Source organism: Astatotilapia calliptera, chromosome 3 (assembly GCF_964374335.1).
Source record: "Astatotilapia calliptera chromosome 3, fAstCal68.1, whole genome shotgun sequence".
NCBI classification, from domain to species: Eukaryota; Metazoa; Chordata; class Actinopteri; order Cichliformes; family Cichlidae; genus Astatotilapia; species Astatotilapia calliptera.
In genome coordinates this window covers 70,902,258-70,928,325 of record NC_137424.1, presented here as the reverse complement: position 1 = coordinate 70,928,325, position 26,068 = coordinate 70,902,258, and the positions used below count along the sequence as shown (strand labels likewise).

The following is a 26,068-nucleotide window of genomic DNA, read 5'->3' as shown; positions in this document are numbered from 1 at the left end:
GTAAATAAACGGCAAGCATGCGCAGTACTGGAATGTTGCATTTTTGGCCATTTCAATGTGGACGCACACTCTGTGAAAATGACTGAAAACGCTAGTGTGGACGCGGAGCGTTTTCTGACAAAAACGCCTTTTTCAAATCTATCCAGGCTACTGGTACACGGGTATTTTTGAAAACAGAGATCTTTTCCATTTTCATTTTTTTAAATCCCACGCCCAATCCCATGAAGGAAAACGCTGCCAGGAACATGCCAAAGCAACAGTTGGCAATATATTCCTAACTGTGTAGAAATGTTGGCCAATCAGAAGTCTAGAAGCCTGGGTGGGAAAGAGTAAACAAAGATGGTGCATAGAAGCAGAACTGAGTCCTATGTGTGGAGCGACAGTAACTTCATGTGTATATGTAAACATTTAAACACTGCATAGAGTAAAATTAACAGTAACAGTATTTTCTGTAAGTCCGCCCTTGTAACATCAAAAAAGCCGCACACCTTTGACGTTGCGCTTTCTCCATTTTCTTCGTCCACACATAAACGCAAAAACTGAGTTTTTGAAAATCTCCACCCTGGCAGGAGTTTCTAAAAATCTCTGTTTTCAGTGACCGAAAACATCGTTTACGTGTGGACGAAAGGTGCAAACACATGGAAAAATCTGCGTTTTCAAAAATCTCCGTGTAGGTGTGGACGTAGCCTTAAACTCACCTAACCTCCCTCGTCATTGTCCTGTAATCAGCACAATAAGGCAAACATCTCCACTGAGACCAATTAATGCAGTGACACCTATAGCCTGGGGAAAACTGCTAGATATCCTGTAGTCCAGATGATAGATGGGAGTGGCTGGATGCATGTTGGTAGACAAGACACCAGAAGATGAAAGAGTTTGAAGGCTGATCTAATTTAAGTGGAAATGGACTAAATGGTCAAATTGATTTCATATCCACAGAGTGCTCACCTGTCCTACCCTTCATGCCACAAAGCTGCATTTTAGCCACATTACAGTTGTCTCCCTCAACTAGTGTGCAGTTACCTTGTTGTGGTTCACAGTCCAACAACAGCTACAAGGGATTCACCTACACATACATCAGGCTTAGCATGCAGCACAACAAGAACAGGCGGACTCTTCTGTATCAACTATATTAACATCTGAAGCTTTGCCTTTACAGCCCTCTGCATCTACAATTCCTGTGGTCTTTACTCATCTTTTACTAGTGCAGCCTCTTCCTCCTGCTTCACCGCAGCCTCCAGCTACTGTTATGATGCCGCAAGATGCCAATCTATAGAACGTATGTGGATAAGTGTCGCCACTCAAACAATATCGCTTCATAATCGCTGATAAGGAGATGAAGTCAAAAGCCAAGAAGCCAAGACTTATAGTGAACTCCTCAGATGTTGACAGTCTACTCCACTGTCACATCCACCTGTCCATTATCCTGCACCATCACATCTACAGCACTCCTACCCAGCACCCTTTTCTGCAACTCCTTGCCTTCTCTCATCCAACAAGTATGATGGAGATGGTAATTGCTTCATCATATGTGAGCCAAACTCCTGCGGTCAGAGGATTTAGGTCGGTTCTATCCTGCAGTGTTCCAACAAGTCTTCACACACTAAGCCGGTTTTATTGTCCCACAAACCTGTCCATCCACTTTTTGGTTGAGGAGGGTCACCCGCCCCAGATGTACTCAGGGGCGGTTCTACAAGATCCTGACTGTACGGCATTGGAAGCCAGATGACGTAGGCCATTTCTGAATGTTCATTGGTTGGCAGGTGAAAAAAGAGCAGGAAGTGATAGCAGAGTTTACAAAGAACAAGAGAACCTAAAAAACTTCAAAGATCAAAAACTAAAGCACGAAAAGCAAAGACAGTGACTGTAGCGATACTTGTCTTTGTTTTTAACACTCGGGAGCTTTTGGTATGTTAGCCTTCGCTCTGCTCCCCTGCTGGCTGACAGACCACAAACACCACGAGCAACAGACGCCACAGACCGATTAAAGCACAGAATCTGTGCACTGCCACTATTTCAACAACAGATCTCACTTTAGTCAGAAGGACAGTCCCCACAGTGGTACAGATAGCAAACATGCTAACTCTACGATAAAACACGTAGACCCCACCCAGCCTCGTGATGCATTCACGGACACAAACAAATGGAATCGACATGAAACTAATTATTTGTGAAGTATTGGCACCACGTAAACGACAAAGATACCATTTTTTCCTTTTTTATCTCAGAGGGGAAACTTTTGGTTTATTAACCTCACCTGCCGAGACAAACACGAAGATGCCAAAAAACAGCAAAGTGGAGCAGAGTGACGCAGTTACAGCAGACATTTCCGTGTTCTTCTTTCTGATGATCGGACAAGTTTGTTCTAAATATGCTAGTCTGATGATATTTTCTGCGAATAACAGACTATGCGTTTTAAAAAGTAACTACGGTAGATTCAATTTAAAGTTTAAGCAAGACAAAGATTATTTGAGCTTCAGCCGATCGTTTCAACTTCAAACTTGCGTTCAGTTCTCTTAAGGTAGTCGCATTTAAGTGACGTCAGGCTCGCTGAGCTATACGAACAGTAAGTGAGTCATAAGAAAAGAGGTGAAAACTAAAACAGCTCTGAGTGTTTCTTGAATGATCTCCGTAACCGCTCTCATCCATAAACAATCAGCTCCATGCTAGAGACCAAAGGACTTTAAAATCGTTCCACTGTACAACAATGTAAATATATAAAAATGAAGCCCTCAAACACTTTCCTGATTGGCGTCCTGTCTAACTTCTTAATAAGGACTAGAAAGTTTCTACCCAAATATTTGCTCATACAATTAAGGTAGCTTTAGCTTTCGTAACTGATGAGACACAAACAGAGGAATTGGTATATCTCCGATCATATAAGAATAGTATTAGACCTTATTGATTATTTACTTCTCATTTGATTTCTACAAAACTTTTGATTCCATCCAAAAAAAAACCATTTTGCACTTGATAGGTTTAGCTTAGCGTTTCTTCTATAACACTATCAAGAAATGTATACAAATGTGAATTGCTTTACAAAACGGAAGTCTTTATTTTCCAAAGCATTAGATTCCACTAAATGTGAACAAAACTTCTAAAGACTCCATCAACCATGAAACTGTGAAAATAACTCAGTTTCTTAATTAAAATCTGCACTGTTTATTTACGATGCAATTTGTTCTTTGTAAAATGTCAAAATGTTAGTAATTATTTTTATTTTTATCTTAACCTTGTTTCTATCTTACTTCACTATATTGTGAAATTATAAAGAACACCATTATGAATCCCTTCCCAATATTCTAAATGTTATTTATGATGTCCATCCATCCATCCATCCATCCATCCATCCATCCATCCATCCATCCATCCATCCATCCATTTTCTTCCGCTTATCCAGGGCCGGGTCGTGGGGGCAGCAGCCCAAGCAGAGAAGCCCAGACCTCCCTCTCCCCAGCCACTCTACTCTGAGTCCCTTGTGAATGGCCGAATTTCTCAACCTATCTCTAAGGGAGAGGTCAGCCACCCTTTGGAGGAAGCTAATTTCCGCCGCTTATATTCGCGATCTCGTTCTTTCAGTCACTACCCACAGTTCGTGACCATAGGTGAGGGTAGGGGTGTAGATTGACCGGTAAATACAGGCCATTTAAATTGAGAGCTTCGGTTTTACGCTCAGCTCTCTTCACCACAACAGACCGGTACAGCGTCCGCATCACTGCAGCCACTGCACCAATCCGTCTGTCGGTCTCCCGCTCCCTTCTCCAATCACTCATGAACAAGACCCCAAGATACTTAAACTCCTCCACTTGGAGCAGGCTCTCGTCCCTGACCCGGAGTGGAGTCCCCATGCTGGGCCATGGCCTCAGATTTGGAGGTGCTGATTCTCATTCCCACCGCTTCACACTCGGCTGGGAACCATTTCAAGGCGAGCTCTGGCAACAGAGATTACTACACCACAGCCCGATCCAACCTGAAGAGAGGCATCAGAGAGGCAAAGGGGGACTATAGGAGGAGGATCAAGGACCATTTGAAGAGTAATACCAGCCGGCAGGTGTGGCAAGGCATCCAGCACCTAACCAACTATAAGATCAATCTCGGAGCTGCGGACGGTGACCTGGAGCTGGCAGAGGAGCTGAATATCTTCTTTGCCCGCTTTGAGACCAGGGTACCGGAGGTATTGGAGCCACAGCAGCAACACGCCACCCATAGCAGCACCACCCTCACCCTGGAAGAGCACGAGGTGAGGCGCATGCTGCAGGCTGTTAACCCGAGGAAGGCGGCGGGTCCTGATGGTGTGCCAGGTCGAATATTGAGGGATTGTGCAGGACAGCTGGCTGGGATCTTCACCAGGATTTTAAACAAATCCCTCGCACAGGTGACTGTCCCACTCTGCCTGAAGTCCTCCACCATAGTCCCCTTGCCTAAGAAGCCCCACATCACCGGCCTGAATGACTACAGACCGGTGGCACTCACCCCAGTGGTAATGAAATGCTTTGAGAAGCTGGTCCGCAGACACATCACAGCAGCCCTGCCCCGCAGCCTGGATCCACACCAGTTTGCCTACAGAGCAAACCGGTCCACGGAAGACGCTGTAGCCACAGCACTCCATGCTGCATTAACTCACCTGGAAGAGCATGGTAGCTATGTGCGGATGCTCTTCGTGGATTACTGCTCAGCTTTTAACACCATCCTTCCACACAAACTGGTGGCCAAGCTACAAGACCTGGGGCTTCCATACAGCACCTGCATGTGGATCAATAGCTTCCTCTCAGGCCGTAGACAGAGAGTCAGAGTTGGCCATCACACATCCTCAGCCCTGAGTCTCAGCACTGGCTCACCCCAGGGCTGTGTGCTCAGTCCACTGCTCTACTCTCTCTACACACACGACTGCACTCCTCGCCACCACAGCAACATCTTTGTGAAATTTGCAGATGACACCACAGTGGTGGGGCTCATTTCCAAGGGAGACGAGTCTACGTACAGAGACGAGGTGGAGCAGCTGACGTCATGGTGTAAGGCCAATAACCTCCTCCTCAACACTTCAAAAACCAAAGAACTCATAATAGACTTCAGAAGGAAAAAGGCAGAGATCCAACCACTATTCATAAATGGGGACTGTGTAGAAAGGGTGGCAAGCTTCCGCTTCCTGGGAGTCAATATAGAGGAGAACCTTTCCTGGAGTGTGAACACCTCCGAGCTGCTGAAAAAGGCCCAACAGAGACTGTACTTCCTGAGAATTCTCAGGAGGAATAACATCACACAGAGACTGCTGGTGTCCTTCTACAGAGCCACCATTGAGAGTGTTCTAACTTACTGCATATGCATCTGGTACACTAGCTGCACAGGGGCTCAGAGGAAAGCACTCCAAGGGATCATTAACACCGCCCAAAAGATCACTGGCTGCCCTCTCCCCACACTGGAAGTTCTACACAACGCCCACTGTTTTAAAAAGGCCCAAAACATCATAAAAGACACCTCACATCCTGGCCACTCCCTGTTCGAACTGTTGCCCTCAGGCAGACGGTACAGGGCAATCAGAGCAAGGACTAATAGACTCAAACACAGCTGTTATCCAACTGCAATAACACATCTGAATACTACAAAAAAATGTCCATCACGCCACTCTTGTGTTAATCTATGCACGGTCTGAAGCATGTGTGTGGGAATGTATGTGAATGTTTTACTGTTATATCTTATTAGTATTTTAAGTATTCTATCTATTTTATTTATTGAATTTTATTGTTTTATTTATATTTTGATATTGCTAGGGATGATGCAATGATCGGGGACCATTCTTAATTTCGTTGTTCTCATGACAATGACAATAAAGTTTCTGATTCTGATAAAGTTTCTGATTCTGGAGGCCATCACCTGACGAAACCAGCAGGGCCACATCATCTGCGAAAAGCAGAGATGAGATCCTGAGACCACCAAAGTGATCTCAAGATCTCACAGCGTGCCATCACTAATGAGGTGGGACACAGTAAGTCAGTCATTTGGAATTTCTTAATTGATCCTGAGGGTTATGGAACAAAAAAGGCAAGTGGAAGACACCCCCCCCCCACACACGCACACACACACAATTTCACCAGCACTGAGCCGGAGGATCCAGTTGGCTGTCTGTCGAGACACTGGACAATCCTCAACCCAAATGAAGTCCGTTACTGGTGCCAACTGCAGCCCCATAACCATCAGGCAGCTTCTGAGACTGAAGAGCAGGGGTGGCCAACCCGCGGCTCTCGAGCCGCATGCGGCTCTTTGTCTGGTTTCATACGGCTCTTACGTTCATATCAAAGTTTGTGTTTGTGGTTTGTGTTTTTTTTATGTCGTTGTTTTAAAATATGCGCGTTCGCTTGAGTTCAATACGGTATTTTCATCAAATGCGCATGTGTGTTAGATGAAAATACTGCAAAGTTTCCCAGTAGGAGCAAGTTCGCCCTTAAAATGGCAGGAAAAAAAATGCACAGCAAAAAGAAAATATGAAGATGAACACAGGACGTTTTTAACAGAGTGGGAGAGTTTACATTTTTTTGTTGAACGCAATGGCAAGCCATTCTGCCTTATATGTCAGACATCATTAGCGCATTTCAAAGCTTCAAATCTTCAGCGCTGTTTCAGCTCACTCCATGCTAACATCAACCAGGAATTTCCAAAAGGGACTGAACTTCGCAAACACGAGCTGGCCACTTTGAAAAGTCAGGCAGAAAAGCAGATACAGTTTTTCCAAAAATTTACGAAGCAGTCAGAGACCATAACGCTCGCATCCTATCAGCTGGCTTGGAACATTGCATGGGCTAAAAGCCATACAATGAAGGGGAGTTCGTTAAAAAATGCCTCAGTGACGTTGTTGAAATCTTGTCTCCTGAAAACGACAAATTAAAACGCATGGTATCAGACGTCCAACTGTCCCGCCACACTGTTGAACACAGAATATCGGACATTAACACGACTATTGAATCACAGTTGCACTCTGACCTTCAAGCATGTGAGTATTTTAGTGTCGCATTGGATGAGAGTTGTGATATACAAGACAAGCCTCAGTTGGCAATATTTGCACGGTCTGTGTCAAACGATTGTGTGATCAAAGAAGAACTCCTGGATATTGTGCCATAAAAGACAGAACCCGTGGCATAGATGTGAAAGAAACCATGATGGCTGCATTTGAAAAAGCAAATCTGCCCATAACGAAATTAACTGCAATAGCCACGGATGGAGCACCAGCCCTGATGGGATCTGTGAACGGGCTTGTGGGGCTGTGCAAAGCTGACCAAACTATTCCTGACTTTTGGAATTTTCACTGCATCATCCACATGGAGCAACTCGTGTCTAAATCATTGAATTTAGATAACGTCATGAAGCCTGTGATGGAAATTGTCAACTATATCCGTACACATGCGCTTAACCACAGGCAATTCAAGAATCTCATCGCTGAGCTGGACCAAGGGCTTCCAGGTGACCTGCTGCTGCACTGCACTGTGAGGTGGCTGTCAAAAGGCCCGGTACTCTCTCGCTTCTTTGAGCTTTTGGATGCAGTGAAACTGTTTATGGAAAAGAAGGACAAGGACTATCCCGAGCTCTCGGACCTCAAGTGGATTATGGATCTGGCCTTTTTGGTTGACATGCTGTGTCACTTGGACAGACTGAACCTGACCCTGCAGGGTAAGTTAAAAATGCTGCCTGACCTGGGCCCTATTTCAGGAAGCCGGTTTAGAAAACTCAGAGTGAAAAACGATACTCAGGGTTGAGTAACCCCGAACTGTCCAACTCGGAATATTCGGTTTCAGAAAGGCTGATAACAATTAGTTCAGTCAACGCGGAGTTGCTTTAACCCCAAGTGAAGCGCGCGGACGAGGATACATAAAGCCCTGATAAGCGGAGCACAGATTAAGCGAGTCACCATGGAGACGGAGGGAAAGAAGGCGCGGTCAACGTATGTCACAGCGCTTGAGGCCGAAATTCTGATGGCAGCATATGCCGATAACATGCAAATTCCGCGGAAAAAAGTAACACAGCCACAGCTGCAAAAGAAAGGGAGCATGCATGGCAAAACATAGCCGACAGAGTCAATGCGTGAGTGTTAATATAAACATTGATCTAGGGATTTCCACCCATTTAACACGTTATTTTATCATATGTTATTTTATTTGTTATTTTATACATTTTATTTTGTGATGTGATGTGAGCGCAGGTGCAACCCAACAGGCCCCAAACGTGCCTGGCAGCAAGTAAAAATGAAATATAAAAATATAGTCCAAACAGGTGAGGTGTAATTGTATTATGAGCCATAGTGCTTGGTCTGTTTGTCCCATGTAAATCAATTGCAGTTAGAGGCTACATTAATTTCCCCTCTGTAAGCACTTATTGAAATTATCTGAGCACATTACAAGTACATATTTGCTTACTCTGTATGCTCAAATGTGGTCCGTTATAGCCAACAGAAAAAAAGCGGAGGCCCGAAAAACAGGTGGGGGTCCTCCACCACCACCACTCACAGAGGCTGAGCAGTTGGCCCTCAGCCAAAACAGTGGGCGCCCTGTGGCCGAAGGCATCTCTGCGGGGACATCCTCTGAGTCAATAACCCCGCAAGACACAAGTGCCGACATAAGGGGTAAATTCAAAATAATACATGATGTGCATACATCCTTTCTTCACAGTCACCTTTGCAGTGCTACTCATTCATCTGATAAACTCTTTACCATAATGGATTAGTTTGTAGTGAAGTTATTTTCCTACTGATTTTGCCGTCCCTCAGTCTTGGTTGTCTTTGAGAGCATAATGACAATGAAGTGTAAGGTGATTGGTATGTTTGTTAATTGCCATTTGGTCCCTTGTAAGTTATAAGTGACCTGTATAAACCTCATATTCTATCAGTTGATGGTGGTGGTGTACTGCATCTGGTGCAGCCTCCTGTTGAGCCAGACCAACATGCAGTTGTGAGTAATACTCCACAGATTATATGAGTTTACAGTAGAACAGCAATGTTGTTTATTTCTTTACTACAGGAAAATAATGGTAAATGGTAAATGGCCTGTATTTATATAGCGCTTTACTAGTCCCTAAGGACTCCAAAGCGCTTTACATATCCAGTCATCCACCCATTCACACACACATTCGCACACTGTCCGAAACATTGACAGCTGTTACAGAGGAGGAAGCAACAGAGACACTTTATGAGGTTTACATCTTTTAATACTTTGTGTACAGGAAATACAGGCGACCAATAAAGCCAGTTGAACAAAAAATCTGTTTATTCTTCTTTCAACATGTTGAGGTGATGGGTCAAAAGAAATGATTGTGACATATGGTGTCTCTGACTGCGCTTCCATCTTGTATGTCCGTGGGAGGGTCAGAATGTTCATGGTTTGGATCACTGCTGATGTTTGGTTCAGAAGGACAGTGTTCTCCTCTAATTGTGGCAATGTTGTGAAGAATCACACATGCCACAATAATGTCACATGCCCTTTCTGGGGTGACCCTGAGTCTTTGCAGGCACTGGAACCGGGCCTTAAGCATTCCGATAGTCATTTCAATTCTGGCTCTTGTCCTGCAATTAGCCAGATTATATCGCTGCTGTGGGCCCGGTTCAGGGTCAGGGTAAGGGGTAAGCAAATAGGGTAAACATGGATACCCCCTATCGCCAAGCAAGTAGCCAGTGAACTCTCCTAAGACAGAAGGATACACTTCAGTTCAAATGTCCCTGAAGCAATTGGTCTTTATATATTTTAAAGTATTTTCAACTCACCATGTCCAAATTTTGTGCTCAGTGTACATTCACGGAATATTTGTGAGTCATGGACAGAGCCTGGCCGCTTGGCTTCCACATTTGTGATAATGTTGGCAGCATCACATATGATCTTCACAGTGCAGAGAACACAAATTAGCATCCATTACTATAATGGAATAATATGTTAGTTTGAAATGCTACAGGGAACTATGTACCTGCACATTAATGCTGTGGAAAGACTTCCTGTTCACATAGTCTCCTTCATTTACTGAAGGAGCAATGATTGGAATGTGAGTGCCATCTGTACAGCCAATCACGCCTGGGAACCCTGAAAATAAATGTACAATTTAAGTAGTAGTTCAAGTATCACCACATCATACATTAAGTTTTGGTCATCCTGATACCTGCAATTTTGTGGCATCCCTCTTTGATAAATCTTGTGGGTCTATGACCGGGGAACACCACAAACGAGTACAGGAGACGTTTCAGTGCAACTGTAACATTCCTGACTGCCCGACAGACGGTAGCCTTGGAAACGTGCTCAGCGTCACCAATATTATACAGAAAGCTCCCGTTTGCAAAAAACCGAAGTGCAATACAAATAATATGTACAGAACTGAGAGGATGTCCGCGATGTGTCACATGCGTAATATATGGCCTGAGGATGTTATTCACATAACTTATAGATTGTGCTGAAAAACAGTAACGTTCACACAGAAAATCATCAGGAAATGATAAAATGTCCAAACGCGCTCTGATCACTCTCTCCCGGCTGTGAGCTCTGCGGAGAATTTGGGCTTCACGATCTACTGGCTCTTCAAGGAAGTGGCACGCCATGTCCGACACTTCCTACTGTCAGGTTTCCGACAAAGGGGCGGAGACAGTCAGGGTTAGTTGTAGTAAACCTGCTAGGGGGCAGGTTAGCTTCACGGCGTGTGTCGTCATAGTGACTCACTCAGGCTTCAGCTGAACTCGCTTTGTGAAACCGAAAACCCAGAGTTTTCGTTAACTCAGGGTATACTTACTCAGTTTTTCACCTAAACCGGCTTCCTGAAACAGGGCCCTGGTGCAAAGTGTGTTTGTCAACAAACTGAAGCTGTTCAAGACACATATTCAAAAAGGAGATTTAACGCATTTTCCCACTCTGCTAAAAGCCAGCGGGCAAGTTGCCAGCTGCCCTGAGTAAGCAAAGAGCCAGATATGCAACGCTGATTGAAAACTTGCACGAAAGCTTCATGACCCGGTTCCATGATCTACAATTGAAAAGGCCACAGATTACGTTCCTCGTCGACCCATTTAATGCAGAGACCGGTTGTTTTGAAAGTCCCGCTAGTCACAGATGAAGCTGCGGCTGAGTTGGAGATGATAGATCTTTGTGAAGAGGACCAATTGAAACCTGCTTTAAGGGAAGGGACCACTGAGTTCTGGAAAATTGTGCCAATGGAAAAATACCCCAATGTCAAACGGGCTGCGCTCAAGATACTGTCAGTGTTTGGGTCAACATACGTCTGCGAGTCTGTATTTTCTACCCTAAAACATGTGAAATCAAAGCATCGATCTGTTCTGACTGACACTCATGTGAAAGAATTGCTTCGAGTGGCAACAACGGAATACAAGCCAGATTTAAAGAGGATTGTTCAAGGCAAGGAATGCCAGAAGTCCCACTAAACAACATGCATTGTAAAAGTAAATGCTATTGTAGATTATTATATTTTTGTTTGTGGACTTGGTTGAACTGAGAGTTTGTGTGTGTGAGACAGTGCACACAATGTTCATTGTTGAAAATGACTGGCCTGTGGTTTTAGTACTGTAGGAGTCCATTTCTGTCATTATCATGTAGGTGTGTGACATTTACAATAAATAATTTCTACAAAACTTTTGATTCCATCCAAAAAAAACCAAAAACATTCTGCACTTGATAGGTTTAGCTTTGGGGCGTTTCTTCTATAACACTATCAAGAAATGTACACAAATGTGAATTGCTTTACAAAACTGAAGTCTTTATTTTCTAAAGCATTAGATTCCACTAAATGTGAACAAAACTTTTAAAGACTCCATCAACCATGAAACTGTGAAAATAACTCAATTTCTTAAATAAAATCTGCACTGTTTATTTACGATGCAATTAGTTCTTTGTAAAATGTCAAAATGTTAGTAATTATTTTTATTTTTATCTTAACCTTGTTTCTATCTTACTTCACTATATTGTGAAATTATAAAGAACACCATTATGAATCCCTTCCCAATATTCTAAATGTTATTTATGATGTCCATCCATCCATCCATCCATCCATCCATCCATCCATCCATCCATCCATCCATCCATTTTCTTCCGCTTATCCAGGGCCGGGTCGTGGGGGCAGCAGCCCAAGCAGAGAAGCCCAGACCTCCCTCTCCCCAGCCACCTCCTCCAGCTTATCCGGGGGAACACCAAGGCGTTCCCAGGCCAGCTGAGAGATATAATCTCTCCAGCGTGTCCTGGGTCTGCCCTGGGGCCTCTGGTGGGACATGCCCGGAAAACCTCTCCCAGGATGCGCCCACCTCAACTGGCTCCTTTCGATGCGGAGGAGCAGCAGCTCTACTCTGCACAGCAAAATCTCCAGTGTTAAATTAACACTAGAGAGTGTCTATATGGGTCCACACCTCTGAGTGTTAAATACAACACTGTTGAGTGTTAAATTAACACTTTTGACAGTGTTGTATGTTTAAAAGTAACCTAGTCAGTTTTGAAGATTAACAAAGACTAACACTGAGCAGTGCTGATTTTCTAACACTGGAATATTTCTAACATTTTGAGTTAGTATTTGCTGATTCTCATTCCCACTGCGTCACACTCGGCTGTTTCAAGGCAAGCTGGAGGCCATCACCTGACGAAGCCAGCAGGACCACATCACCTGCAAAAAGCAGACATGAGATCCTGAGACCACCAAAGACCACCAAAGTGATCTCAAGTAAGTAAGTCTGGAATTACTTAATTGATCCTGAGGGTTATGGAACAAAAAAGTCAAGTGGAAGACCCCCCCAGGATCCAGTTGGCTGTCTGTGAAGACACTGGACAATCCTCAACCCAAATGAAGTCCGTTACTGATGCCAAATGCAGCCCCATAACCATCAGACAGCGACTGAAGAGCTTCAAAACCAAAACATCTTCAAAGGCCTCGTCTCATTGAACAACACAGAACTGACTGTTTGTGTTTAGCAAGAGTGCACCAAACATGGAACACTGAAAAGTGGACGAGAGTTTTATTCTCTCATGAGAAAAAATGTAACCTTGATGGTTCTGATGGTTTCCAATGTTACTGGCATGACAGTACCTGCCACAATGGAAGAGGAACCATAATGGTCTGGGGTCCTTTTTCCTTCAGTGGAACAATGAAGCTTCAGGAGGTGTGAGGCGTCAAACAGCTGCTGGCTATGTCCAGATGTTGCAGAGAGCATCTCTCATGACTGAGGGCCCTCGTCTGTGTTATAACGACTGTTTTTTTTTTTCTTTTTTAACAGGACAACGCTACAGTACACAATGCCCGCAGGACAAGGGATTTCTTCCAGGTGAATAAAATCACTCTTTTGGAGCATCCTGCCTTGATCTAAATAAAATTGACAACCTTTTGGGATTTGTTACGTGTCTGCAGGCTGTATGTTTTCTGAATGGCCTTTCTCCCAAACTGATGAGTCAGTGGGTTGAACAATACACTGTGCAGACTGTCAGGCATGGTTTACAGAGTGCAGATGGTCAATTGGAATAGGGTGGATGAGCTCTGATCATCTTGCACCCTACCAGCCCTTGATGCCATCTGAGGGGGAGTCAGGGCTCCAACTCCAGACTGTGAGCACAACTTTCAAGATGTCTGAGGCTGAAATGACTTTGTTGTGGACAAGTGGGTTGTTTGGCACAGTTAACCACCTAGGTGGGAAGAAAACGTTGTTTCGTTTTGATTCTAAGGAAAGTATGTTTATTGTACATGTTATGGTTATGTTGCTCCTTTAGGTTGATCTTGCCAATTTTGCTTTGTTGTTTTGACTTAAAGTTGTTTTTGTGGTGGAGCTGTTACACCACTGAAGTAATGTGCAGATTCGTTGACCTTCTTTGAAGCACTTTGTTAGTGTGTCTGTAAATGTTGACCAAAGAGCTCCCCCTAGTGTGTTATTGGGGTAGTGCAACCTGAAGTAGTTTCACACGTCAAAATTAATTGCTTTGGGATTCCTCAGCTCCCTTTGTTTTAAATAACTGCACTTAATTAAGTGACAAAATGTGTTTATTGGTCCTCACTTCAAAATAATATAAAAATTGAAACTAGTAACTTAATGATCTAAATAATCACTGAATCCTCAGCAGCTTTGTCTGAGTGGAAAAGGGTGTGTGTGTGTTTGCATTGTGGTATTGTTGTATTTTTGCATTATCCCTATTAAACTGGTTCAGCAGTAAGAAAACTGTGTGAATGAGATTTCCTGCTTTTTGTAAAGTTTGATAAACTCTAAAATTAAGGGCTACTACAACATGGAGCTTCTTCTTTTTTTTCTTCAATGTTGGTTCATCTGTCTGTTCAATGTTTGTTATTAGAGCTAACATAGCTCTGGTTAGCTTAGACTGACTAGACTGACCGACTAATAGATCCAAACAGTAAAATTTTAAATTTAATGTACTTTGGGTGTTTTTTTCTCTTGAGGGTTTGTTTTTATGTGAGTTTATAAGAAAATTATTTAATTTCCAAACTTTACTTATTTTTTTACACTTAGAAACATCTGAAGAGAAAAAACAAAGATTGTTTAATTCTAGTTTCATTTATTATTTCATTTACTTTTTTACTGTTCATGTTTTCTTCTCATGTGCAGTGACAGAAAGAAAGAAAGGACAAATGTGATGAAACTGAACAGAAGAGAAGTGGAGTAAAGTGTGACCAAGAGGAATCATTAAATGTTAACTTCCTGTCTTTTTGCTGGCAGCGAGTTAACACTAGAAGTGAAACTGTTATAGTGTCAGTGACTGCTGTTTCATAAATTTTACTTTGAGCCAGTGCTTAAATACAAGTATGTGTAGCGTATACTTTATAAGATAAGCATAAGAAATCTATACTTATTATTTTCAACAGTTAAACTTCTTGAAATGTATTATATTGAGGTAACACTGCTACCATGAGGTTGGACTGAAACACTACGTTGAATTATTCTATCTGAACTATTAAAAATATTCTCAAACTAAAAATATGTTTGTGTACTATACACTATGGAGTAAAATATATATATTACCACATAGAGGACATTTAGTGAGGAAACACAAGCAGGACAACCAACCGCATGTAAAACATGAGAAGCAGCAAATAGTCCAGGAAGAAAGAGAGGCAGACAGATTATGTGACTCCTGCCAGCACTTCTCCTAAATCACATGACTGTAATCAGATTGACATGATCTTCCTCTTTATACTGTGTCAGTCTGACAGTTTTTGGTTCTTCAGATGATAAAGCATATTGAATCCATTTAATATGATGGGTTTTTTTCAGTAACAGTAAATAACATGCTTAACACTAACTCCACATGACATTCATCTGTAACCAGTAAAGTGAAGCTTTAATCCTGGTCCAGATGGGTTAACATTAACAATCTGTTAATCTACTGAAGCTCACAGACTTCAGTCAACCTGTCAGATTATCTAAACAACTGAAAGACGTCATTTTAAACACTTACTGATGTTCTGAAGGATCTCTGAAGCCCTCCAACACTCTTCTGCTCATCAGGATGGAAAAAATAGGATTTACATGAATCAATCCTTCCATTTTCTTCTGTTTATATGGGACCTGGGGGCAGCAGCCTAAGCAGAGAAGCCTGTCCTCCCTCTTCCTACTGACAAAAGATATAATCTCTCCAGCGGTTCCTGGGTCTGCTGCGTGGTCTCATTCCAGTGAGATATCCAAAGAACATCTCACCCAGGAGGCGTCCAAGACGAATCCTAGTCAGATGCCCAAACCACCTCAACTGGCTCCTTTCGATGTGGAGGAGCAGCATCTCTATTCTGAGCCTCTCCCGGATGGCTCAACTCCTCACCCCATCTCTAAGAGAGAGATCTGGTTTACAAAAGTGAATGTTTCCAACTAAAACTGTAAAGATGATCTGTAACAAGTTTCCTCTGTACCAAACTGACTGAACTGACCAGTGAACTGCTGTTTTAAACAGACACACCCAGATCTGACATCTTGCCACAGAGAAACCACTGTACGCTCAGAGATTTGATTAACAAATTTCAAAAATGCAAACTAAGGTGTGACCATAACAGGAAGTAGACTTGTTTCACTGACACAGGTAGATGTGGAGACAACTTCCCACTGCACTCTGTGAATTTACATCAACTTGTTCTAATGAATAACAATAAAACCCCATGTTAACATGCTTAGGCTCACATAAAATATACACTATTTATAATTAATTGTAGACACACAACTCAAAAACCTCACATGAGAATTAAGGTCTCTGTTGGGTAGTATTTACTTTTATGTGAGCAAAATTATATATTTTTATATAGTCCTTAGTTTTCTTTGTTCTGGTTAAATGTACAGAAATTTGTAGTGCAACAAGCCTCAGATAAGAGCAGCATGACAGATGTTTACTTTGATTAGACGAACAGTATTTAGGAGGAGGAAATGGATAATAGGTATTGATGTGTATATAACTGGAGACGAACAACTTAAGCATATTATATATAATATTATATTAAAGCATATGTTTAACTGATATTATCTTATAATACTATGAACCAGGATAATTTGATAAATATGAATGCAAACAATTTATTCAACGTTTTAAAGACAAAATTAATTTTAGGAAAAATTTGTCCTCATTTGACCTTAAAGAAAAGGTCAGAGGTCCAAAGTAACATTATATATATATGGAATCCCAGATATTATTCCCTACAAGCTGGTACACGTCAATACAAACAAACGTTTACGTTTTATTGAACTTTGACAGACATGCTAGTGCTACTAAACACATAACCTCCTTGGTGAAGGTAACAACAGTAATAGATGCAGAAAAAAATGTTCACAAATGTAAGAAAACAAAACAAAAACATTATTAGTAAAATTGTTAAACACACTGACTGTGATCAAAGCCACTTACTTTATCCTGTTCTTGTCTCCATCTGGTAGTTTTTCTCAGCATAACGTCATCGGCTCATAACCACAATCATGTCAGGAAACATCTTCAGGCTTGAAAAACAGATTTAAATCAGAAAAAAGTTACAATTAATTTAAAATGAAAATGAATCAGTTTTACACTGCCCACTCCAGCTGTCAGTGTCTACAGACAAAACTGCCAAGTCTGTGAACGTCTATGAGAACAGAAACAAGTAGTGGTTTGTGCTTTCTCAGTAAACTGAAGGCTCATATGACTATGTGGGATATGTGGCTGCTCAAAACAAGTTACAGCAAAGATCTATTCTTGCCTTCATTTCCTGAAAAAATTAAAACAATAACACATGGATCTGATAGTGTTTACTCTGAAAACATCTGGAGGAATCTTTAAAGTCAGCTTTGAGTTTGTGGAGAAGTGAGTCTCAGAAAGACGTGAAAACTCTTCATGAAGTCGTCACCTCAGACTGATCTGATCAATCAATAAATCAATAATTTACTGACTACAATTGTCCGATCATCAGCAGCACTGAGCATGTGTGTGTTTGCATGTATGTGTGTGTGTGTTCATCAGTATCCTGGTCAAACTGGTTCAGTGAGTATTATTGGTACAGATGGACTCATTCATTTCCTGCTAGTGTGTACAGTTTACGTACATCATCATCTGTAAAACAAGCTCTACCTAAACATGGAGCTATTTTTAAAATGTTTCTGTTGTTTTGTCATCATCTCTCTGTTTGTGAAGTGATATCAAAGATTATTGTTAATGTGTGTACTTGTGAATATTCACTTCCTCTCTCGTGCTGAAGTGGGAGAACAGACAAAAGAAGCTGTTGTCAGATTAACAGTAAACACTTTGGAATTAGTGACGGGAAATAAAACAGAAACAGTGGTTCAGGGGATTTTAGCACATTTGTATTTCTTTAAAATGAACAATTACATAACCATAAAACATTTGAGCTTTGATACATTCTAATTACTTAAAACCAACAAAGAGCTTTGATTTCCTACGTGTGAGATTTGTTGTAAAGGGCAGAAGAAAACTTCAGATCTCTTTGAGTCCATCAAAAAGTGCAAAGCTGAGCAGACAGCTGCACCAACATAATAATCTGTAAGTAACTGTGTAAACATTTGCTGCATTATTCTTTATTCGACTTAAAGTCCAAATACTAAAACTGAAAATATTTTAAGTCACCAATTCCCAAAAAACAAGGGTGGTGTTCCTCCCACTCAAAAAACAGAAAATCCCACACACGCCACCCAAAGCTAAATCCTCAATCTAATCAATCAAACTCAAAGTGTTAAAGTCAATGTGTGACCCACCTGCCACTGACACACAAACTTCAATAGCTGTGTTTCATAGTTTTTGTAACGGTGACAATAAAGATCTGTTCTTACAGAGCAGTAAATATAGGTCAGAGTAGTCAGTGATATCACCTCCTTTTATTTTTAATTCACTTTTTATATAAATAAATACATTCAGATGAATGTGTAATTTAACACACCTGTGACTAATTTCAGCCTGAATTTCAGTTTTTACTGTTGCCCACCTGTAGTACCTTCATGACTCACTGGGGCATCCAGACTTTCTCCACCCTTATAATATCCAATTCAGTGAAATATACATCTTGCCAAATTAATAAAACATTTACCTTAATAAGAATATCACAGAAACTGATATGGCGCGATATGGCAGCCAGGGCAGCTGTGGCTACAACCGTGGATTGCCTCCACCAATGTGTGAATGTGAGAGTGAATGAATAGTGGAATTGTAAAGCGCTTTGGGTGCCTTGAAAAGCGCTATATAAATCCAATCCATTATATTTTAACTCAAAAGTACAGTTTTTAAATTTAATGTTGCTGAAACAACAAAATAAATAAAAATAAATAAATCTGATCGAGAAATCACTCATCTTTGGAAAAGAGTTTTTTACAGAGAAATGGCTCTTTCCAAAATAAAAGCTATACTATACGCTTCTTCTAGGCTATATTCTCAGCAGCATATTAGACATATCAGGTCAGATCCTCATAAGGAGAATAAGTGGTAAGTAGATACAGGCTGGTGACACAGAGACATCCAGGTCAGTAACTGTACAAATGGAAGGCAGAAGACTAGACACTGAGAGGGAGAAATTCAAAAATATATATATTGACTAATCAAAACCCAGGCTGTGTGGCCATGTGGCTAACGGCAGAGAAGAAGCAGTTCAGAAGAACGGCTGCCAGAGGTGTGGCAGGGCTGGAGGCTAGTCGAGGTGTGGGTGAAGACCTTTGGGTGGCTTGGTAGATGGAGACGGTACCTGGAGTGGCAGGTGCAGGAGGTCCTGGTCGTGCCGTGGCAGGTCCAGGCAGTGCCGAATGCGGATCAGGTTTGGCAGGTGCAGAACCAGATAGCGGAGCGCAGACCTCTGGCTGAGACGTGATATAACCAAACATCGCTGAGGCCTCTGACTGAGACTGCAGCAGGCTCTGGAGATGGGCGTCCTCCAGCCTCAGCTGGAAAGGGACCCATTGGTTTAATTCCCAAAGCGGGCGATGGCATGGAGTCTGTGGCAGGCGGTGGCATGGACCTTTCGAACTGGGGTTAGCAGTGTCTGTCCATATTTTTTCCTGTCTCCGAAAGAGCACGAACAAAGTCTCTGTCACTCACCACAGCTGGCTGCTTTGGGGAAGTGTCGATTAGACATGAGCGCTGGTGGCGGAGATGCCAAAGTTGCAAGATTAGCAAAAAAAAGTGCAAAAGCAGACAGAACAGAATTTGAAGGACGGCCCCTTACCACGTTCACTGCTTTGCTGCACCAGCCCAGCTACCACACCAAGAACCATTGTTTTCATAAAATGTACCTAAACCCAAATGACTTCAGTGGTCATCTGAGAGATTTCTGAACGTTAAATCTTACGTCTCTGTCTAGGAGGACCAACATAAGGGTTAAAAAAGGTGTCTCTGCCCCAGTCCCCAAAGCCAGACCCAAAAGCCAATATAACATATGGTGAGGTTTATTCCTACTAATAACACCAAACTGAAAGCATTAACTCTGCGGTGAACAAAGACCACAATAATAAAGAAACAAGCTATTCCAAAGAAGTGCAACCTAGCTCTGTGTGAAACAAAACTAAACTAAACAGCATTTTCAGCACTACACACAAAACCAAATTATTCTCAAAAGACACACAAAATTGATTACTGAGGGTTTGGAGGCCAAGAACAGGTCTGCTGCTGCCAGTTGCTGGTATACGGGTTTTTAAAACAGCCAGTTGTTAATAGGGAACCAACAAGCAGCTGCCAGGTCAACGCCATCCCAAAACTGCTCCCCAGGTCCTCTCATAAAGACCACATGGTCAGGGTTCTAACATTAAAGTATTGTCATGTATAAAGCAAGTGTTCCGCTTAGTGCTGTGCAGTACTACAAATTCTGGTATAAGTCTGATACCAAGTAAATCCAGGGTCAATATTCCTGATACCAATATTGATGCTGTTGACCTATAAAAGCAACTTATGTTGGTGAGATCAGTCTGTCGTGATTTATGAGATAAATCAGCATCCATTTGTTAGTTCAAAAAACATGCATTGACCACTAAATAATTCCTGGAGTGTAAAAGTGTCTGACTCTAAAGTGCTTTGGTTTAGCTTTTGTTGTTTAAAAGTATATAAACAAAATAAATTTTCCATAGTGTGCATTTTGTTTTGTTTTTAATAAATGAAAATATATATTTATTTAACAGATTTCAGTCAGCTACATGCTGAACTTGTGTGATAGAATCAAAGCATCAATCTTTTAACACTAGTCTTTATTTAATACCAATATTAAGATTGTCATCAAAACTTTTGAGCGCAAGCGCTGATGTAATACCCAGTTTTACCAGTAGGTGGCAGCAGACCTCATATGTGAATCATTCCCTTTTGAAGCTTCACTGTCATCCCTCACAAACTCACTCGCAAGCTGGCAACACTCGGCCTGCATCCCGCTCTATGTGACTGGCTACAGGACTTCTTGGCGGTCAGTCTGTCAGGATCGGCCACAGGACTTCAGCCAGCATTATTACAAACACTGGCCTCCCACAAGATTGCGTCATCAGCTCCATCCTCTACACTCTGTACACCCACAACTGTGTCGCCTCCAACAAAGATGATATCATTTTGAAGTTCGCGGATGACACTGCAGTGATCGGTCGCATCACTGGAGTGGACGAAGTGGATTATAGGAGAGAGGTCTGGTCTGGTGTCATGGTGTGAGGACAACAACCTCACCCTCAACACTGACAAGACAAAGGAGATGATTGTGGACACGAGGACGAAGAGGAGGCCTCACCCACCGCTGTCTATCCAGGGCCTTGAAGTGGAGAGGGTGAGCAGCTTTAGGTACCTGGGCGTCTACAACTCTGAGGACCTCACCTGGACACTGAACACCACACAGCTGACATCTTGCTTGAAACCCATAGAACCACATGAATAACACAGAATAAAATCTTTTAATGCAGATAAAGTTAATAGCTGGGGAAGAAGAACACGGTGTTTAAGGCACATTTAAAATAAAAAACAACAAGGAAACTTAACTGTGTCCATAAAACACAAACATATGTTTATTGTTATTGATGATTTTACAGGAAAATTGCATTTTAAAACTCCAGGTAAAAATACATACTCATATTTTAATCATAGTTGTTCAGGTAAGTAAAAAAAATAAAGAACAACATGTGGATGTCCTCTGCTCTGAAGGGGGGGACCAGTTAGAGACCAGCAGCTGGACGTCAGTGGTTGGACTGGTGGACTACTTCAGTGAAGAGCAGACGACGTCTGGCTCTGGTTTAAAGTCTGAACACAAACACAGTTCAAACAACAGGAAACATGATTACAAGCTTTGTAGTTCAATCAAGACCTCCAGTCTCCACCTCTCTGCATCACACAGTCCCAGTTCAGACGTTACTGGGAACCAGCTCAGATACATATGACAAAGGTTACACACTGCTTTCATTTTAATTTAAAGTTAAATTAACAAAACCCAAACCTTAAACCCACAGAGCTGAAACAATCAGATTTGCATTAAAAAGTCCAATATATGCTGTTTTAGTTCACTTCATTGGTTCTTGGTGACTCCATGAAAGATTTTCAAAATACATTTGAAAAACTGTTGACATGTAAAAGTGTGTAGTCCACCCAGACAGCTATGATAAGCTCCAGTTCCCATGTGACCCTTAATTTGACAACTCAAAAAGAACACAGCTTTATTGCTGGCGAGGAGGCGACACAAATAACAATACAAAACTAAACTGGGGAAAACTAATGCACAAGGAGACAGGGGGAGAAACACACAGCTATAAGGGCTGATGCAACAGTAACAATGAAAAACACAGGGCTTAAATACATTGAGGGAAAACGAGGGGATTGTGACACAGAAGGAGAGCACAGTTCTCCTTCTGTCTTAGGCTGGACGAGACAAGGGAGGCAAAAAAAACCAATGACACGAGACACAGACCTTCAAAGTAAAACAGGAAACACACTGACTGAACTCTAGACATGTAAACTTAACAGACTGGGGAGACACAACATAGGGACCTGAAACATGGGACAGAAAGGCGCACATCAGACACAACACGGCAAGCCATCACACAAAACCTAAGAACTAAATCCTTGACAACCATAACTGAAACCTAGGGAAAAACAATAATCAAAACAGTACAGCCAAGGACTCAGAACATAAACCATAATATGAAAGTACAAGGCTGGTCACAAGGACCCAGAATTTTTAGGTTTCTGTGTGGATGTAAAAATGCAGCACACTACACTTCACTGTGCCCTACAGCAAAGTTTAATAAAACATATAGAAAGAGACATGGTGTTATTGACTTGTATTTGTTCATTGAAGCTTGTATATGATTTGTACTATGCTTGAATGAGAAACTGTCTGTTTCCACTCTGGAAGGAGATGACAGATAATCTATGATATCTATAATAATCTATCCATATTATTATAGAGAAGTAGCCATCTGCTGCCTTATCACTTTCCTTGGAGAGAAGAAGGAGGACCTTTTCATGGAGTTTGGTGTAAGTAATTCAGCATTGTGTGTGTGTGTGTGTGTGTGTTCCATTGATCATCTGAATTCATTAAGATTCAGTAAGTATAAAAGTCTAATCTATAATTCACTAACCTATTTTTTTTTTAAAATAGGTTAGTGAATTAACCTATTAATTTCTTAACTTAAGGTTGGCCTTAAGTTAACACTGAAGAACTTAAGGCCAACCTTGAAAGGCAGGTGATGAAAACTGCCATCATCAGTGACCGGTACACCCCTGGATCTAACCATAAGACTGCAACCATCGTGGTGGAGGAAACAAAAATCATGGAGGGCCAGAATTTCCCAAGGTGCTGTGTTTTGCTGATGGGCATAATATATGCTCTCAATCTGAGCGAATGCAAGGATCTGAAATATACTTTTGAAATTGTTCAGAAGCTGTTCCTTGACCTTGATGGAACCATCATTATGTTAAAGATGTTGACTCTGTTTCAAAAAGTGGTAACTGTTTTGAATCCTGTATGTGTAACATTGATCTTAAAGGTGTTTGCTGCATTGTGTAATAGAAAGATGCAAGATCTTGTAAAGTTTGTTAGGCATTGAAAGTTAACATTTACTGAACACTTGCATGGAAGTATTACTGTAACAAAATGTTTTCTAAGTAGATTTTTTACCAATTGAACACATTTGTTTCTGTGGTGTTAAATACATAAAGGCATATTCTATAACTTGGCTGTGATGGTATAGATCTAAATTTCTGGTTTATTTTCACTTTGTAAATACAAAGTGTTGAAATGCCTACAGTTAAAAAATAAAGGTTTTTTTGATAATAAAAAAAAATGTTGAATGAATTCCTTTCTTAAAAGCTATTACAATTAAAAAAAAATAAGAGAAAGCTAAAATGATGATAATAATGATGAAAATCAGCAACTTAATATTTTAAATAATGAACTTTAAAAAATTGTTTTTGTAATTGCTGTAATTAATTACATAACACTTAAAATCATTTTAAATAATGTGGGAAAAGTAATTGGAGGAACATCATTTTTATGAGTAAACAACTTAAAAATATGTTTTAAGCTACCAAATATTACGTAAATGGTAATTAAAATCACCTTTGATTATGAAGGAAAAGTTAATTCCCCTAACTCAATATAGTTTGTTGGTTCAATCTGATTTCAACATAAGTTATTGTAACTCAAAAAGAGTAATGGAAATTGTTGCCTTAATTTTTTTTGTTGAGCTTAAACAATAATTTTTAGAGTGTAAGAGAGATATGAGATTAATAGTTTTAAAGATCACGCAATTGGCCAAGCTGCCTCACTCTGAACACACCTATTTGAGAGCGTGTGTGTTTTTGTTATTGATTGCTGTTAAAGAGACAAGAACCTGGGGTGATCCAATATCATGGCAAACCATGTAATAGGTAGGCTGGTCTACCATGTACATTTCACACTTTGCCTCTTCAAAATGTGAAATGTACACCCATGCAGAAGTTCCAGTAAGTTGCTGTAACAGCAGAGGTAGGCATTTCATTTCAAGCCAGTACAAAAATAATCATGAAAACAGACATAACACATTTACATGTATACACATATTATCCTCCTAACTTAATTGTTTCCAGTTATCAAGGTCCCTACCTGACTTCATCGCTTTAAATAAACCATCTTCCACTGCTGGTAACTTCTGCATGCATGTCCATTTCATGTTTCGAAGAGGCAAAGCGTGAAATAGATACAGTGGACTGGCTTGTCTATTTCACATTTAGTCATGATACTGGGTTGCAAAGGCAGCTAGAAAGCGTGGACACAAACACACCAGTTCAAGTCGTTGTGGGGTGCATCGACTTCAGGTGTAGTTAAATTTCTCAGGCGATTAAGACATGATTATGTGAGTTAATCAACAAGTTAAAATCTTTATGTAATATTATTTTAAAAGGTATTGATTGTTTTATAAAGACAAGTTATTTGTTTGGGTATATTATTTAACAGGTTGATTTTTGTACATTTATAATCTGAGTTAAATTTCAATAAAGGTTCAGCCAGTGTGGTTAATATTAAAATTGTTATAAGATCACTGCAAACAACAGAACATTCGTGGTATCTGCTTTACATTGAATCCAACACTAAAGCTAGTTTGGTCAAAACTGGGGTACCAGGTTTTGGAGACAGTATAGAGCAGTTAGACCACAGATAAAAATACAAAGATGCAACGATTAACATATGTATGTAACCTTTGTAAGTAGCGTTTGCTTTTCAGTCTTCTTTCCTAACACTGCTACTGAGAAACAACAACTGCTGTAACTAGTTGAAGGTGCACGACCACAGATCTGACACCTTTTTCAGTGCAAACTGATGCTTCACCACAGGGCAAGTTCTCACGATACGAACTCTGTGCTTGGCCAAACCAGAACAGAGAAGTGTCATCAGCTTCAGACTACAGGAAGGAGCTGCTGTGGTTTTACATGCAGAACCCTTTAGGTAGTTTAAAAAGGACAAACTCCCTTTTGACAAGAAGAAAACTTCAGCAGAACAAGGCACAGGGAGAGCAGCCACCACCTGTGACTGGTTGGAGTGAGGGGAGGAAGACATTGTTAAGGACAGGCTGTAGAGATAAAGCAGACACATGTGAGCCTAATCTGTTCAGGTGTAGCACTGTGAAAAGTTATACCACACCTGACATCTATATAAAACAGAACTGTGGCTGAGTCGATGTTATTAGTAAAGGCCAAGTGTGGCACAAGGGAAACTGCAGATGCGTCCTATTTGTCCTCTCTCCAAGAGGAAGTAGAAACCTTCACGTTAAAGTGGAAAGTGTCAGATGTAGTCTCACTGTCTCAGACTAAAGAAACATCAAGAAAAGAGTATGTGGTGGATGTCTTTGTCTGTGTTTTCAGCAGCTCACTCTGAGTTGTTTGTGAGAAAGGTGGAGTCAAAACAATTGAAGCTAGGTCAGAGTCCTGACCCATGGGTGCATGAAGGCAAGTCCTTAACCTACTATGATAGTATTTAACAAATATCTGAGGACAGGAATTATAGTAAAGAAATGGACAATAGAAACAATCAGAAAGGGTAAAGGTGAAAAAAAAAAGAACAATACACAAACAATTAACCAGTGACTAGATTTGGGCAGGTTTCACAGTTTGGAATATGCGAGTTGTTTATGCTCACTTAGTTGTTCAGGAAAAGTCAGTGATGAGAATTTATTGAATAT

At 41.1% G+C, this 26,068-nt stretch overlaps 1 protein-coding gene and 1 long non-coding RNA gene across 3 annotated transcripts in view; one reads left to right on the top strand and one right to left on the bottom strand.

The window, feature by feature from the left end:
- LOC113018288 (junctional adhesion molecule-like) overlaps nucleotides 1–26,068 on the bottom strand; it is a 71,997-nt gene that overhangs the window by 6,111 nt on the left and 39,818 nt on the right. The gene's annotated exons all lie outside the window — the stretch shown is intronic.
- Nucleotides 22,622–24,917, top strand: LOC145425749 (uncharacterized). The gene is made up of 2 exons (XR_013906479.1): nucleotides 22,622–22,886; nucleotides 23,011–24,917. It is a non-coding gene; the product is annotated as an uncharacterized LOC145425749 (long non-coding RNA).